Source organism: Centroberyx affinis, unplaced genomic scaffold, assembly GCF_046629955.1.
Source record: "Centroberyx affinis isolate AG114_WGS23_722 - 3 ecotype Tasmania unplaced genomic scaffold, CSIRO-AGI_Caff_v1 ptg000780l_1, whole genome shotgun sequence".
NCBI lineage: Eukaryota > Metazoa > Chordata > Actinopteri > Beryciformes > Berycidae > Centroberyx > Centroberyx affinis.
In genome coordinates, this window is record NW_027279388.1 from 18,692 (window position 1) to 35,521 (window position 16,830).

A 16,830-nucleotide genomic window follows, 5' to 3' on the forward strand; every position below is an offset into this window, starting at 1 on the left:
TCCTGCAGGCAATGTCACAGGCACCATCCTTCAGAGGGAAGGGATTGCCCTCTCTCCTGCATTCTTAATTTCACATACTGCTCTCTGTCTGTATTAAAGACGTTACATAGGCCAAACAGATCTAACAGTACAGTGAGTGCAATTGACAAAAATGTGGTCAAAATTATCATGTAATAATTCTGGTATGATTTCCTCAATAACATTACACCACTCTTCTATTATCGCTTGGAGTGGCATCTTTACTGAGATGACACAGTACAGGACAGGGACAGGACTGAAGTCCTTGCTAGGTATCAACCTAGGCCAGCAGTTACACCAGAGGCAGCAGTCTCAATCAAACAACTACACATTTGCTCTGAGCACTTGTGCATCATCATTCTGAAATAATGTCCTACTGATATTTTGGCGAGGATTGCTTACAAGGGCAGCAAGATGACATACTGTTTAGTGAGGTTATCCCCACTGACCGGAGAGGCCCTGGTTTGACCCAGTATGGCCATATCTGTCCAATTATCTTTGAGCAAGATACTCCAGCATCCCAAAGAGGCTGATCCTGCACTCCAACTACAGGGTGAAAAGAAAATTACTTCCTTAGGGGATGAATAAAGTATATAGAAAAGATATTGGGTCTTCAATTAATGGCACTGGCACCCTCTGTTGCCAGGCTATGGTATAACCATTTATTCTTCAACAAGGTTTTTTGGACAGACAATACTGTAAGAATATCCTTAGCTACAGGATATGTTGTGATATTATTGCTTAGTAAATTAACATTTGATATTCATGTCGTATCAGTCCAGCATTTGGTAAATGTCCATATGTCCTGTTAAATGAATTAGCAATGTTTAGAACTGTCCATGGTGCTGAAAGAAAGAAAGAAAAAGCTCCCCTGCCGTTTTGCTGAAGCTGCTCCTCCTTAAACTGCTCTTATCTCACTGTGCTTAACAAAATTATTCAAATTGTCCTCACTTACTGTAATTATGTTGCAGCTTTGCCATTAGCTTCTCTCTGCCATTGGCAGAAATGTCTGCCCATTACTTGCTCCTGAAAGAAACGTTAACATGCAGTTCTAAAATGTCCAGTTATACAATCATTATACAGTACATTAGTACATTATACTACAAAAGACATGACTTTTGGAAAAATTAGGCTCCCTGATGATGTGGCCTTCTTTTACACTTCTATATCTCATTCTCTTTTTTAAGAGGGTGATATGCATTTACTGCTAAAGACTATGTGATTTATAGATAATCCAAACACTTGTTACATCTAAAAGGGTAACATATATGATGTTGTTTTTTTGACCTGACAGTGTATGACCCAGTCATAGGTGGGACTTCAATATGTCTCCACTTTTCATAACATCATTATTTTGCAGAAAATGTGTTATTGTTGATTTTGGCTAATTCATGGGTTATGAATTTTATATGTCACAATTGCCCTTCTGACTCACACTCATTTAGCATTAGCAAAGTTTACACATGTGTGTATAGTGACTGCCAGAGAACCAAAATGTTGAACATCATAAAAAGGATTAATGACAGTTATAGGTTTGTAGGTGGAAAAGTGAGAGTGAGGGGCTGTGGCAAGTCAGAGGTTATCTGTCAGCCTAGAGTCATCTGACTGGATAACACTACATCTTGACTGCAGGACCTCCTCTCTGCCTGCAGGGGGCACTGTGACCCCATCTAGTCTCTCCTGGAACCAGGTGTAAAAAGACCTGCTCAGGTTCAGGCAGGGTTAAGCAGTTTGGATTAAAAAAAAAAGACCAAGAAACCGAAGTTATATACTGCATCTGCTGCACTCCAGCAGTGGAGTAAAAAGACTGGAACGACAGACTGGGTGGGATAACATCAGAGTGTTGATAGGTGATGAAGTGACCCACATACACAGAAAATACGGCATAGACACACACATATACAGTATAGTACATTTAAATACATACAAACACATCCACACTGAAAGATCTTGGAGGAACACACAAGTACAGTACACACACACACACACACACACAGGCAGACAGGTGGAAATAAGTGGCGAGGATGTTTGCTGGATTGACACACAGCATGGCAGCCCTTTGTGATCCCTCCTCACTCTCTCCTCTCTTTCCTCTCCCTCCTGGGGACGTTGTTAGAGAGGATCTGTCACACTGTGAGGCACTCAGACAATTTCCCCAACCACTTCTCCTTTTTGGGTAGGTTTATACCTTTCACAGCCCTGTGACAAAAGGCCCGTACCTGAGGGGGGTTCGTCGACTGTGGGCCGGGGGGGGGGGGGGGGGGGACAGGAGGGGAGAGAGATCACACAGAGGCCGAGTCCATACAGACCTGACCGGGGGAACTGACAGCTCCATTAGCGGCCATGTATGTCCGAGGCGTACATGGGCAGATCTCAGCATGCATCATAGTAGATGAGGCAGCTTTCACATGCTGGTGTTGTCATTGTGATTCATGTCCCATGCTGCTGGCTCCCCTCTAGCTGGTTTAATCTACTGGGATCACTCTATAACACAACTGTGGCTCAACTGATGACTACACACTACCAGTTCAGCACATTTGTCTGATTGGTTATCACCGCCCTGCGCTCAGTGTAACTTGCCTTATAGTCTATCAAATCAATTGCAATTCAGCTGATTAATTTGTCGGCTGAATCACTTCTCTAGCTCTACTTATCTTTCCATCATAGTAGACAATCTTTCATGACTAAACCATTAACCTGGTGCCCACACATGTATCACTTTACACCTAGGCAGTTAAGTAAGATTAATTAACACGTATAGCAAGCAGCAACTTGAATTTAAACTAGGCAAGATATCCCTCAAGGGGGGAATTCTCTTTTTGCCCTGTGGATGGGATGTAGCATTGGTAAGCTAGTGCGGCACTCCAGGAACAGAGGTTAAGTGTCTTGGTGAAGGATGTTTCAACAGGTATGGTGGCACAGACCCAGGCCCTCCAGTTGAGGGACCACCGCACTAATCCAAATCCTGCACCCCTTCATCTAATCAGCTAAACAACAGAGCGATGAAAAGACGGTTATCTGAGCCCGAGCTGTGACCAGGCCTGTTTGTCTGCTGGGTATCAGGACCTGCTGGCCAGTCATGAGGACCTGTTGCCACCTTTCACTATTTTCTTTTGTAATTTTCTCCCTGCCATAGACATGGGGCCATAAAAGAGGGATTCATTTAATGCCCACCTTTGTTACAGACAGCACCATGGAAACTGCTGATGGGACTGTCGACGTCCTGTGCACAAATGAGACCAGCGAGTAAACGTAAAATAATACGCCTGAGACTACACACCTCAATTATGCAGAGATTTAGTGATAGGACTCATTTTGCCTGAACGTAATTGAGGCTGGCAGACTGACAAAAATTGGGCTTAAGTCTCTCGCTTTTTGTGGTAAATAATTCACAGGCAGGGAATGGGTTCAAAAAACAGGAGAAAAAACTGGTAGAGTTTAGCATAGAAATACAGCTGGCTGTTTTTAGTAATAATATGACCAAGTCTTTCTTGCCTGGCAGGAATGATATTTCTTGATTGCCAAAGGGAATGAAGGGGTTAATTATCCCCTGTGTAATCACACTATCACCAAGCTTCAGATCTCTTAGTGTTTGTCTTTGAAGTTTTCATATTGGATGCTGGGTCCAGCCAGAGGGCTTTCAACGCTGATCAAACTGGGTTCTGATCACTAGTGAACATTTCTTCCACTAGAGCAGCAGGTGTTTGGAGGCCCTTCAAAAGGCCAGGAGCAGGTGTGTGTACTGTCAGTAGTGGAAAATACACTCTCTCTCCTCCACCTCCACTTCTCAGGCTTACCTCAAACACCTTCAGCACACAGGGAGACAGTGACAAGTTAGCCTCGGAGGGAAATGGGACTTGATATCCCTGCATTCCCAAAGCCGCAAATGTGCAGCTTTATGTGCTTGTTATAGGCTTTTTGGAAGAGCCGTTTTCTTCATCAGTTGGTGATGAAATTGCTGAAATGAGGCAATTTATCATTCCATTGTTTTCAATGCATCCCCCTAAGAGAGCTGCTCTCATTTTAAGGAACTCTTCTCATTATAAGTTCTAAGCAAGAAAGGTGACAAATGTCACCTGAAATCATGTTCCATTCTCCAGTAATTACCCTGAATTCACAGTGAGGACAGCAGAGAGGTGCTTTACATCTGAGGGTTGTGTGTGTGTGTGTGTGTGTGTGTGTGTGTGTGTGTGTGTGTGTGTGTGTGTGTGTGTGTGTGTGTGTGTGTGTGTGTGTGTGTGTGTGTGTGTGTGTGTGCATGTTTCAAACAATTTGCACCATTTGGAGAGAATATAAAATTAGCCTTTAAAGCTACAAAGACTCAATATGTGCATGAAGAAACTTCACTCTTATTTACAGTATACAATATAATGAACCCATAAACTCACTATTTCTTCTTGCCACTATATTTATACTAATATTTACTAATTCTGATTTTATTTATTCTGGGTCACAAGGCAGAGTAAAAGCCCTTTCAAATATGTTTTTATTTTGGCAGACATCGGAGACAAAATGCTTTGCAGCAATTTACATTCTCAAAGCTTTTACGTGTTCAATAAAAATTCTCACTCATACTCAGTTCCAGTGATAGCACTGTGCTTAAAGCCTGGACTGATTGTGCATAGTAACTACTTGGGCAGGGGCCTGTGCACTGGCTTGATTTGAATAAGCAGTGTGATTAAGTGGTTGTTCTGTGGATGTAGATGGCTGAGGGTTGTGGACCAGTCAGCCCCGAGGGGGAGAGGAGGTTCAAGCCTCCCTGGCTCCTTCTGTACTCCCCATTGGCTGTCGGCTCTAATCCATGTCCACGGCTCCCCTAATTGCCTGATTTCCTGACCCACGTCGAATGCTTTGTACGCTGGGGGTTGGGGGTTATAATAATGACTTATAGTGACATGCATGGGGAAGACGCCCTCCCTTGGCGATCACAGCTTACACCAACTGAGTGCAAGTGCAGCCCTATCACAGACCTCTTGACTCAATTTAAATTCTCATATTGTGCTGTACAACACTGTTTCACCCAGAAACTATTCTTGATGGGGTGGTAAGACCCCTGAACCAGACCACGTGACACAAAAACTCTCTAGTGAAACCAATGCAAATTAAGTTCTTTGAGAGTGTGTGGCAGCGTTGGGATTGCACACCCCCTACTCAATCAAATGGAGAATCACAACTGGAAAAAAAACCTCCTACAAAACAAATCAGAAATAATGCAGTCGTTTTAATCTTTTTGTGGAATCTATATAAAACTGCAAAAGCCTGAAAAGCACTCTGAAAGTGGACAATCTAAAGCCTCAATGTTAACAATTGCAAAGGGAAAGTAAAGCGTATCTTGTACAGAGACTTAAATATACTCTTGACAGTCGCTGTGTTTTGAAAGTGTACATGAGAGAGGGAACATGAAATATCTTTTAAGTCATGCTCTGCTCTGTTCATCATGTCAAGCTGTTTGTGACGTATTGCATAGAGACTCTGAGCCGCTGAGAAACACTTTACATTCAGGCCCTGAGACATTCAGGACTTCTGAAGAAAACTCTTCATCCAGGGAGGTTTCCATGCTTGCATGGTGTTATTGTTCAGCTTTTATGAAACTCTCCATGCAATGATGAACTGGAGAGATGGTCGGTTGCACTTCTGGATTCCAAAGGCAATCAACTGCTTGCACCATCACAGTCATTAGTGATAGTCCTATGAGCACTCCAATAATCTATGAGATGGAATGAGAGAGCGAGAGACAAGGATAGGCAACGATGTACTGCTTCCAACAAAACTATGATTTTGATATGTAACCATGAGTTAATCAAACTTATTCTATTCACTAGATTGATCGGTTTCTTTACCTTTCTTTACCTCTCATTTATGAAAGTAATCTTGTCTAGTTTTTTCACCATTTAATGTAGTTTAATGTATTTTTTGAGCTCACACAGATTATCTCAGTCAAGATGACTGTGAAATCTATTGATCAATACACCTAAGCAAACTATCTTTAGTTGACGTTTTTTGAAGCCTCCTGCTTTATCATTTGAACTAATGATATGTATCAGCTGGTTCTAATACAAAGGCCTATTCAGGTTAATTAAATCTCAGTCTTTCTAACCAACCCATGAAAACAAAAATAGATTGAAGTAAAGATAAAATACAATTGCAATGAGAGAGTAGAGTCCTGAGTGAGGATTATTCCCCTTTGAACCATTTCAGACAAAAGGTATCAGCTGTCAAGCATTCACCAATGATAACTTTTCTCTCTCACAGACACCAATTAGTTGTCCTTTCACAGACAATACACATTACAGAGGCAGTATGGGGGTCCCTCTGATCTACAAATAGATTACCACGCATTTTGTGTTTGTCCTCATTCTTCCTAGCCTCAACCTCACTTTTTCTGACAGATCTGTTCAGACTTTGTGCCTTTTGTTGCCTCTGCCTCTCAACAAGCAATTCTCTCTCTCTCACACACATTTAGCTTGTGTGCACATCCGCAACAACGATATTCAACCTATCAGGAAACACATAACCGCCTTAATCCCAAGCTTTAGCCAGCAACAAACAGTGCGGATGCTTTGCTACAGAGAGCGAGGCAGAGCTGGGTGAGAGAATGCAATTGTTGTTATGCTGGTGTGCGAGTATAAAACCAAGCAGAATATCTCAGAGGCTAAACTGTGCTTCTCTGCCTGCTGGCTTGCCTCCGGCTTCACTGTCATACCACCCCCTGCCCCCCACCCCCACCCCCCTCTCCATTCACAAACCCTGATAACCTCCTTTGCATCTCTAACCCAAGACATAAAAAAAAAAAAAAAAAAGCACTGTAACTCTAGCCTCAAAAAATGGGCTCAGGGAGGCAATGCACACACATTTACTTCACGGGTGGCTTATATCTGCTGTCCACCTTCCAAACACTTGACCAAGCTGTTTACTCAATAAACTCTTCCTCCTCTTCCTTCCATGCACGGCTGCACTTGTTTGTTTCCCCCCTTGCCTCAGACAACAGAAACCCTCTCCAAATTAATCTCGAGTGTCACGCTGAGCTCTCTTGATTTTTGTTGCAGTGGCAGCAGAAACCGCTGCACGTGCTTCTCTTCTCCAGGTTCCCTTGAAAAGGAAGGAGACTAGGACAAAGAGGAGAGAAAAAACACATAAAAGAGACTGAGAACAGAAAGACATTGAGAATGAGAGAGACGGGGGCAGAGAGGGAGGGACTGACGTGGTTTTAAACTGAGGGAGACGTACCAGACGTTGATCGATGGGCAAACTGTGGTCTAGACCCTGAGTGGTACATACAGTATCTAAGAAACGCCAGTCAGACAAATGAAAAGAGACCAACATGCAGTGAATGAAATAAGCAGTTAGATGAGATAGATGGTGCAAGCAGAAATAGCATGGCTGTGCCGGGGAGAAAAGAGGATAATGGCAGTATATCAATCATAGAGGATCCTAGGGAAAAGATAAAATTACACTTAGATCTTTGAAAGGATGCACCTTCCCAGTATTTTGTTTGTGGTGCTAAACCAAAGTCATATAAGTTCCAACATTGAATACCCAAAGGTAAAGGTGTGTGCTACCTTTTTACCTCTGGGTATTCAACGCTGGAAATAAAATTACACTTGTTGCTGTTTTTATTTTTTATCTATGCTCTTGTGGATAAAGGGTCTAGGTGGAGCCATGCACATGGGACACCTGATCAAAAAAAACAGCTGTAGACCAAGGAGAGCTGCTGAAGAGTGTGAAAATATATGTGGTTTTGTGCCTCTTTGCTACCAGCAAAGTCTTGTATCTGGACCGCATGTAATCCTAGTATGTAATGTCCGCTGGTATGGCAAAGTGATGCTGTGCAACAAACAGAGTCCATGGCTTAGTTTTATTATTACTACATTTTTTTAAAGGAATTTCTATTTCAATCAATTCATGAAACCAACCACAGTACCCAACCACACTGCAAACTACTTCAGGAGAGCCAAAAAAAAAGAAAAAATACAAACAACTTAATGCAAAGCCAGGAACAATTACATAACATGAATAAATTTAACTTCAAATGCACAGCTGACATCAACAACATGATTATATAGAAGAGAAATCACTTTGCTGTCTGTGAAATGCAGATTTTCCTTGATTACTATAAATCCCATTCCTGACAACTACTTTTGAAGTAATTTGCTTAGTTTCACATTCACAAAATTACAGACCCTAATCATAGACAAAGTTGCAATCATCTATCAAGGAATACTAACCACCCAACCAAAAATCTACAGCATTACACAGTCAGAGCATAAAATCAAGTATAAACACAACACGGACCTAAATTTTACAAAGCCTTGGAAAGTTTTTTGAATTAGTTATCTGTTCACCTCTTCATCATCTATCCTACTGAACAAAGTACATCCAAACAAACAAAGATGCACACAGAATAAGCCACCATCTCTTTACTGCCAACCTCTGGACAACATGAGTCAGTGATGTTGAGTGGTGTTTTAAATCTCAATGTGTTTGGATTTTGTTGGTGGAAAATTGACTAATCTTGATCACTACAATTGTTCCCTTGAAGCTCCAACGATTAACTGTAAATCCTTTTTTCTGTATAAGCAGTCGCTATTTCTCTAAATACCTGAAGGCCTATATGAAGATTTATCTAGTGTACAATGTTTCTGATAAAAATGCAGCTCTTAGCCCCCTACTAAATCAATGATTTCTACTGCTAACCATACTCATACATACGTAGCTTGTAGTAAGTGTGATTTATTCAAAGTACTCTAGTCACACTGGTGTGATCACATACTAATGAGAATTGGCAGCTGATATCACATATAAGATTATAACCTCTGAAAAGGCTAATGTTTATCTATTGTTTATTTATTTGTCTTTTTTGTCTATCATTTATTTCATTGCTTTTTAGAATAAATAGAAAAATTCTATTTATTAATGTTTCTGTGCGGTTATACCTTCATTTATCTACTGTTTATTTAGGTATTTATGGGTTTGTTTTGAGAATATCAACAACCGGTGTGTGTACACAGATCCCTGAAGGTGGAAAGATGTGCGATGGAAGATAATGTCTTTACAACTTTCACATCCCATCATAACAAAAAAGGAAGTAAACACACCATGTACAACTTCAAAATATATTTGAAACTCATAGCTGCCACATACTGTTGGTTGTACCAATAGCTCAGTCAGTTAATTTGAAAGTGAAAAAATGCCTTCAATCCCATGAAATAAATCTAGATAAAGTCACTCAAGAGGTAAGGCTTTGAATGGTCTTGCTCCAGAGTATATTGGTGAACTACTAATGCCTTATACCCCTGCTAGACCCCTCGGGTCCTCTGAGCAAGGCTTGCTAGTTGTACCTCGTTCTAGACTGAAAACAGGGGGGGCAAGGGGACTGTGCGTTTGCTGTCCTGGGTCCCAGGCTGTGGAATGGTCTGCCCCTGAGAGTCAGGTCAGCTAACTCTCTTGGGTGTTTTAAGTCACAGTTGAAGACCTATCTTTTATCTCAAGTGTTTTTATGATTGAGTGATCATGTACACGATTTTGATTTGTGATGCCTTTAACTGTTGTTGCTTTGTTGTAATGTTGTTAAATCTCATCGTTTGTTCTGTACCTACTTACTTAAAGATAATATCACAGGTTAAATTTTACTCTGACTCTATATTGAGCTATTAAAGGAACAGTCAACTGTTTTATGTACTGTGCAACTTGTGTGCCAAGCTAGTTATACTGTCTATTGTTTTGTTACTGCAGCCGTACTTCATCATGTCCTCCCTAACTGGAACTTCATCTTGATCAACTGACTATAAGGAGTGTGACTACAGCCTGTCGGTGGGTGTCGTGGTTTGAATCTGTAATATCTCCGTGCCGGACGCAGCAGGGAGAGGTCAGCCATCGGTCATGCACCAACTGACACCACTCCTGCAGAGCTATGAGGATAAAATATGAAAGGAAATATGAACAGAGTCATGGGAGGAGATTGTGTTGGTGATGGGGTTAAAATTAGTGGAATAGGTAAAGAAAGCTTATATTTTTTGGCAGGTTTAATATGGTTGGAAAACTGAGAATGGGGAAGGGTTAGGTTAGCTGCTCTAGCAGACTGGAGAGGAGGCATGAGGATGGACTTAGCAGTGGTGCACAAGTTTGCGTGAGCTGTGATAAGTAGGTCAGTTGATAAAATACTGTTCTCCTAAAACCATGTTAAAGCTCCAGTCCCAAGATACAGATAAAGTTGAGTTGAATTTCTCTTTTGTTCTTCCACATTCTTCACTCTTGACAGTAGCACAATCAGTACAGCACCACCTCTTTCTTCTACATTTTACTTTTGTTCTTCTTCTATATGTTTGTACTGATGCCTGAGACACTTACTTTGTGGGCAGAGCAGAGGCTTTTTTAACCCAGCCTATAGGACCTAGGCGAATAAAACCATGTTGGTATGTGTAGTAGTAGTTAACAAGGTAACCAGCTTTTGCAGTTATTGTTGAAAATGCATCAGCTAATGTCGCAAAATCATATTCAAAACATTTTAATTGGCAGACAGCTTCAAGCACTGGTTAAAAGCTATTGGTGATGGCTTTAGTGTGTGTATAAGTGCAGCAAGCTGTCATCAATATTCAATCCTACCCTTCATGAAATGCACACAAATTTACTTCACTGATGGTTTATATCTGTTATCAACCTTCCAAACACTTAGCTGTTTACTCAATAAACTCTTCCTCCTCTTCCTTCGATGCATGGCTGCACTCGTTTGTTTCCCCTCAGACAACAGAAACCACCCTACAGATTCAACCTCTGTTGTATACTCACACTCCCCTACCAAGAACATAACACTTGGCTGTAGTCATGCCCAGATAAGCCTCCTAATTACTTCCACATGTCCATTTACACACCGCTTGCTCTGTCCCCGAGAGCCGCTCTTCTACAGCCAACGCAGACACTGATGTGCCTGGAAACGGCCACAGCAGACCTTAGATTAATTACGCAGAGGTAAGAGTCATCACTTCACAGCTTCTAATTAACAGGAGATAAAGGGAGTGAGGAGGAGAGGAGGATGACGGGAGGACAGGATTTGGCATTAAACTGGCAGGGTTTCCATTACAAGGAAGAGTGAGCACTGAGAACGGAGCCCTACAGCTGGAATTGTCAGATAAAACGAGGAAGAAAAAATGAGATAGTCAGTCTCTCCCTCTCCATCCCTTTATCTCTCTCTTTCTGCATGTGTGTGTGTATTGTGTGTGTGCCAGCATGTCAGTGTGTGTGTCTGTGTGTGTGTTAAACAATAGAGCAGTGGTAATGAGAACTGCTGTACACCTGGAACAATTCCAGTGCGCCTGATTCTTTCATTAAGGAACTCTTTCAAGATACCCTAGACATGTATCAAATACTTGAACATGTCCAAATACTTAAAGGTGTTAGGTGTAGCATTTTAACATCAATTAATTATCACATTACTTTTGAGACATTAGTATAATTACCCTAAAACAAACGAGACCATTGCTGAGAAGCATGGTAGCTTCTAATGGCCTCTATACTGCATTTTACATTGATCAGATTTCGCAGGAAATCTACCGCACAAAGCAGGAAAAGGGCGCTGTTCTTCTTGTATAGACATACTGTATAGCACTTCTAAAGAAGTTCATGATATACTGTACATTTGAAACTCTGCCCCAGCCTTCAACACATCCTTCTGCAAAGAATCAAAAGCGGTCCTCTATACTATCTATTTCCATACTATCACTTCAAGCCACTGAGTTGGTCGTCTCATTTTCTCCTCCGCACCCGCCATCCTACCCGTCGTAATCTACACCGCATTGGCAGGTGCTGATAGCAGAGACGAGCGGGATGGATAGTAAAGGGACTTTATCTTCTTCAAAGTGATATAACTGAGTTGCAGATCCTCCAGTCCACTGGGTAAAACCAGGGCTTCAGGAGCAGGTGTGTGATGATCTATGCATCCCTCTCAATTATAGATGTGATGTTACGCAACAGAAGCTGCTTCTACTGTAGATGGTAAAAAAAAAAAAAGGCCTAAAATACACTTGCACATTAGGAACATTGCTTGCACCACTAAAACAGAACTACTAAAACAGAACATAAAAAACAGTCAAACAGTCTTTTAGGAATCCAATAGGGACACTTCAGAGGATTGGTTAGATTATAAAATGGAATGTAATTGGAAATCTCTACGATTTTGGAAGCAATACTTTAGTATCCTATTTGACGGTATTTTAATTAAATGATAAACTGAACCTTATAGCATAATGCTCATAGACAATCCAACAGGTTTTTCCGGTCAAATTCCTAAAGGACAGAACCGCTGCATTGCATAATGTTCTTGTTCTTGTTCTCTTCTGAAATTTCCAGTCCTTTTCCTTAACTGAGACAGTAACTGAGACAGGAGTAATATAATTTGCTGCCTAGCGAGTGTATTAATTGTAGAAAGGATGCCTCAGCTCCTTTGTGGCACACAACTGGTCATGGGTAAGAAAATAACCACAAGTGGAAAAGGACAATCTGTCTGATTAATGAATAATCCCATTCAGACATGTCAGATGTTGGCAAGAACACCATATGGATCTGGTGCATACCCAGGCCTCATAAATTAGTTTCCCACTGTCAAATGAACCCATTTACATAAATTATTAATTGTTTCATGATGCTTAGAGTCCTCTGGGTACATGATTTTTTTTAGTATGTTGTATGTTATGCATATCAGTACAACACAGAGCAGTGTTTGAAAAATGTAGGCTTATGAAGACAGCAGAGCACAGAGAAAACTCTCTGCACTGTGCTTTGTAATATATTGTTTACCTAAATGCCTTGCTGCTATTATTCTCTCTTTCCACCCCTATCTCTTTTCTCTCTCTCTCTCTCATTGTGTGTGTGTGTGCATATATACTTGTAGGAGTGTGTGTATGTGTGTGTGTGTGTGTGTCTTTATCTTGGCCCTTGACTCAGTATCACCCTACATGACAGGACCCGTGCCTGTTCTGTGCAAATGGAGTCGCCTGGCTTGAATAAGAGCTACAGCCTCTAGATGTGACGGCTATTGGTCAAGGTTGGAGTGGTGTCGCTCCCAGTCTAATACAGCCTGCTATAAGCCCAAGTCACACAGAGACCAGAATATAAATAAAACAGTGATTCTCTCTACCCACTGAATCAATGATATAGTCTATCTGTGGCAGCCAGTCTATGACAAATGAACAGCAGAAATGCCAGTGTGTAAATGTAGTCCCGCATGCAGCCCTATCTGCCATTACACATCATACACAACTAGTATTTGAAATGGCAAGGCTATAAATTTGAAGTAAAATCACAGTCTGTTACTCTTACACTGTTTTATATCATTAGATTAAATAGATTTTATTGTCCCAAAGGAAACTGTCTTGGACACAACAGTGCCTGCTGTATAAAATAGGCATAAAATACACATAAATACACATCATCGTCTTCCACAATCATCAGTCTGTGTTCAGTTATTGTGTTTTGTAATTTACTTTTTTGGTGTACCTACATTCCCTCAGCCTGCCTCATCCACTTCAAGTGAGTCTATAAGAAGCTCTTTGATTCTGAGGGACTGACACCAAAACCTGATGTTTAGCACTGATGTTTTAAATAGCTGAAAGTGTTTCTGCTATCAAACTCCATTGAAGCTGCGCTGGAAATAACTGGACATGACGCCATGTTGCCTCCGTGAGACACATGGGAATAAGAAAAATATAGCACCAAACAACAAAATGGGCCCAGAAATGCAAGGTAGATTTCCAATAGCTGTTTTTTTTACGGTGTTCAATTGTTTTGGGTGGATATTTCCTTTAAGATAAATCTAATATCACTGCACAAACTGCAAAAACAGGATTAAACCAGGCTTTCCAATGACTGCGAATACAGGAGCTTCACTTGAGATTCTCACTTATGTGTGTACGTTGAAAACCAGCTGACCACACAAGGCTGTGAGCTGAGCATGCAAAAGCTTACATCTTTACAACTTTTCCTCTCTTTGTCCTCACCTCCATGAGCTGTAGAGTCATTCTAGATGTTATTCACAGTCAGCCACACCTTGCCCCTCCCTTGAGGCTGTCCTGCCCCTGTACATAGGCATGTGTACATCAGCTCTCCCTGAGCTTTCCAACCTGCTCCGCTGTGTTTCTCACCATGCCCAAACCCTGAGCTTAAAATAGAAACCAACCTCATTTCATGCCTCGCGAAGCTCTAAATTTGCACCAGGGGGGACGCTGCATTTGTGATAGATAGTGCAAGTAAATTAGGAAAAGAACAAAGAGTCTGTTTGTCAAACAAATGTATCACTTCTCAGAGGAACATGACAAACCTAGAGGGACAATTTCACAGACATAGAAAAGGCCTCATCTTAGAGAATGGTTTCTCTTTCTATGAGGATCTCAGCTAAAACAAGCTTTTCAATCAAAGCTTGTCCATGGAAAAAGCTTGACCCATGAAGCAAACCTGAGGACATGATAACCAGCTCCAGCTTTCATGAAAATGTTTTGAAATAAAAGGACACCAAAGCCAGAGGAGTTAACAGCATAGACATAGACAAATCATTAAGACAGTTATAGGCAACTGAGCTCTCCTTTTAGGGTACTTTCATCTTTAAAAACACCTACTCAGACATACACTTCACATGTGGACAAGACAGGAATCAAAGGTTTTCTCCCTGCCACAAAAAAATAAATTTCCAAGTGTTGTATCTCCATTCCCTGGCTGATGTATTTTGTGCCTTGCTGTATAGAGAGAGACCCTTTCTTTTAAAGCACCTATATGAGTACTATACCCTTTATACTCCCTGGATGCAAATGGCACCAATCTTAGAAAAAAGCAAGCCAAAGCTGCAACTCTGGCATTATTCTTGGCATTTTGTTTTTAAACTCGAGGTCAAAGGTTGTCAGCAGCTTGACCACCAACATGGACTGAGTGGCTAATCAAAAAACATTAACCACTAAGCTATCTGAAGCCAAAATAAAATAAAATGCCCAGTAGCCTTTCTTCCATGCTGTCTAATCTCATCTGGCTTTAACAAAAGCATCTCAGTGCCAGGATCATCTTAATGCCACTGTAAGCCAGTGGGAGACTTGATACACAATAAAAATATTGGTCCCAAATTTTTTTTTTTATGAAATGGTATGGTTTTAATTAAAACTTTTTGTCTTGCTGTCTGTGGCTTCTTCAGGCTATGATGAAACTGATGAAACTCCATGCAATTTGGAAAATGATTTTACTTTTTCTTGTGCGAAAAAGGTTCCACTGTAGCGTTTCCCTACAGCAATGGTATCAAACTTGATTTCTGAAGGCAAACAAGGATCAATTAGAGGGGAGGACATTTATTCATGTATTATTAATTAAAGCCGGAGGTAGGCTTTATAAGTAGACATTTTGTTTCAATTCAGCAAAAGTAATCCCCATGCTGGGTGAACATAAATGAGTAAGATAATGTGTCAGAAACTCTGCAATATTGATTACACCACTGCTCTGCTATTCACTTTCAAAGTAAATTTCCCATATAGCCAATTAACATAGAGGCCACTTAATATGAAGCCCTAAGTAACATGACAAATTAACGGCTTTGTAGCGTGCATGGCATTTAGCCATTAAATAATACATTTCAGTTATGTTTAACTTTTTGTTTGTAACTGATATAGGTACAGGCTGCTTCACAGGCCCAAACCTGACACCTCAGTTGGTGTATGTGTCATTTAGTAAAGCAAAATAATGTTTCTTATAGTAAAATAATTAATTTCCTGTCCATGTTTTACAGGTCCCAGCCTGCCTCAATGCCTAAATACATTATTTTTAGTCAAGAAAAATAATGAATCTTTAAGTAAATTAATGAATACTCGACCATGTGTCTAAAGGTCCCGTACAACACTGTAGCCTGCCTCACAGGCCTATATACTATAACACATCAGTGGTTGCAGGGTGTGTAGGTGTTGTGTGATATATTTTCTCCCAAAGACACCTGTCACCTTTTCTTTGATGCAGACATCAAACCTCAGATTAAAGTTCTGAGCTATGGCCACTTTCAGTGTGGAGCAAAGGTGTTTGTCTGTCTGTCGGTCTGTCAGGGCCTGTGAGAGGATTTGTTGATCTTCCACATATTTTTATTGGCATTTTGCTTTATTTCTTTATTTTATTTCTTTATTTATATCACTCTGCTGCAGTGGAGAGAGAGACAGGAAAGATGGAAGTGAGAGGGTATGACACAAAGGTCCCAGACCAGAATCAAACCCAGGACATTGCAGGTAGAGTATATTGGTATGCGGCTTAGCCAATTGAGCCACCAGGAGACCATTTACATACAAAGTTGGTTCCAAACACGCTCAACACAGCCTGAGGGCGGAGCTATGGCATCGTGGATAAAAGAGGCAAATCTGCACTATAATTCATTCACTTCTGTCTGCCAGCATTTGGCATGCTTTCCACATCGAAAGCAAATCTCCTGCTTAATTCTGCTTTGAGTGTGCTCAATTTGTGATGAACCCCACCGCTGGGAAAGTGACTGACTGACTGGTTCGGCTCTCCAACAAATGCAGTCGTGCTTGGAAGGCTTTCACTGCATCCTGCATGTTTATGATCACCGGTTTGCATCCCTGCAGTTTCATATTCAGGGTGTTGAGATGCTCCGTTAAGTCTCACAGAAAAGCCAAATTGCATAACCACCTTTCATCCTGAAGCTCCATTTACTACTGTACTGCTGTGTGGAATGGCACGTTCAAATTTAGAAAGGCCTCGTGCTAAATGAGACAGATAGGCATCTCTTTACACTTGATTGAGAAGTGCTCAGCCTCCTCTTCTGAAATCAGTTGCCTTCAGCATCAC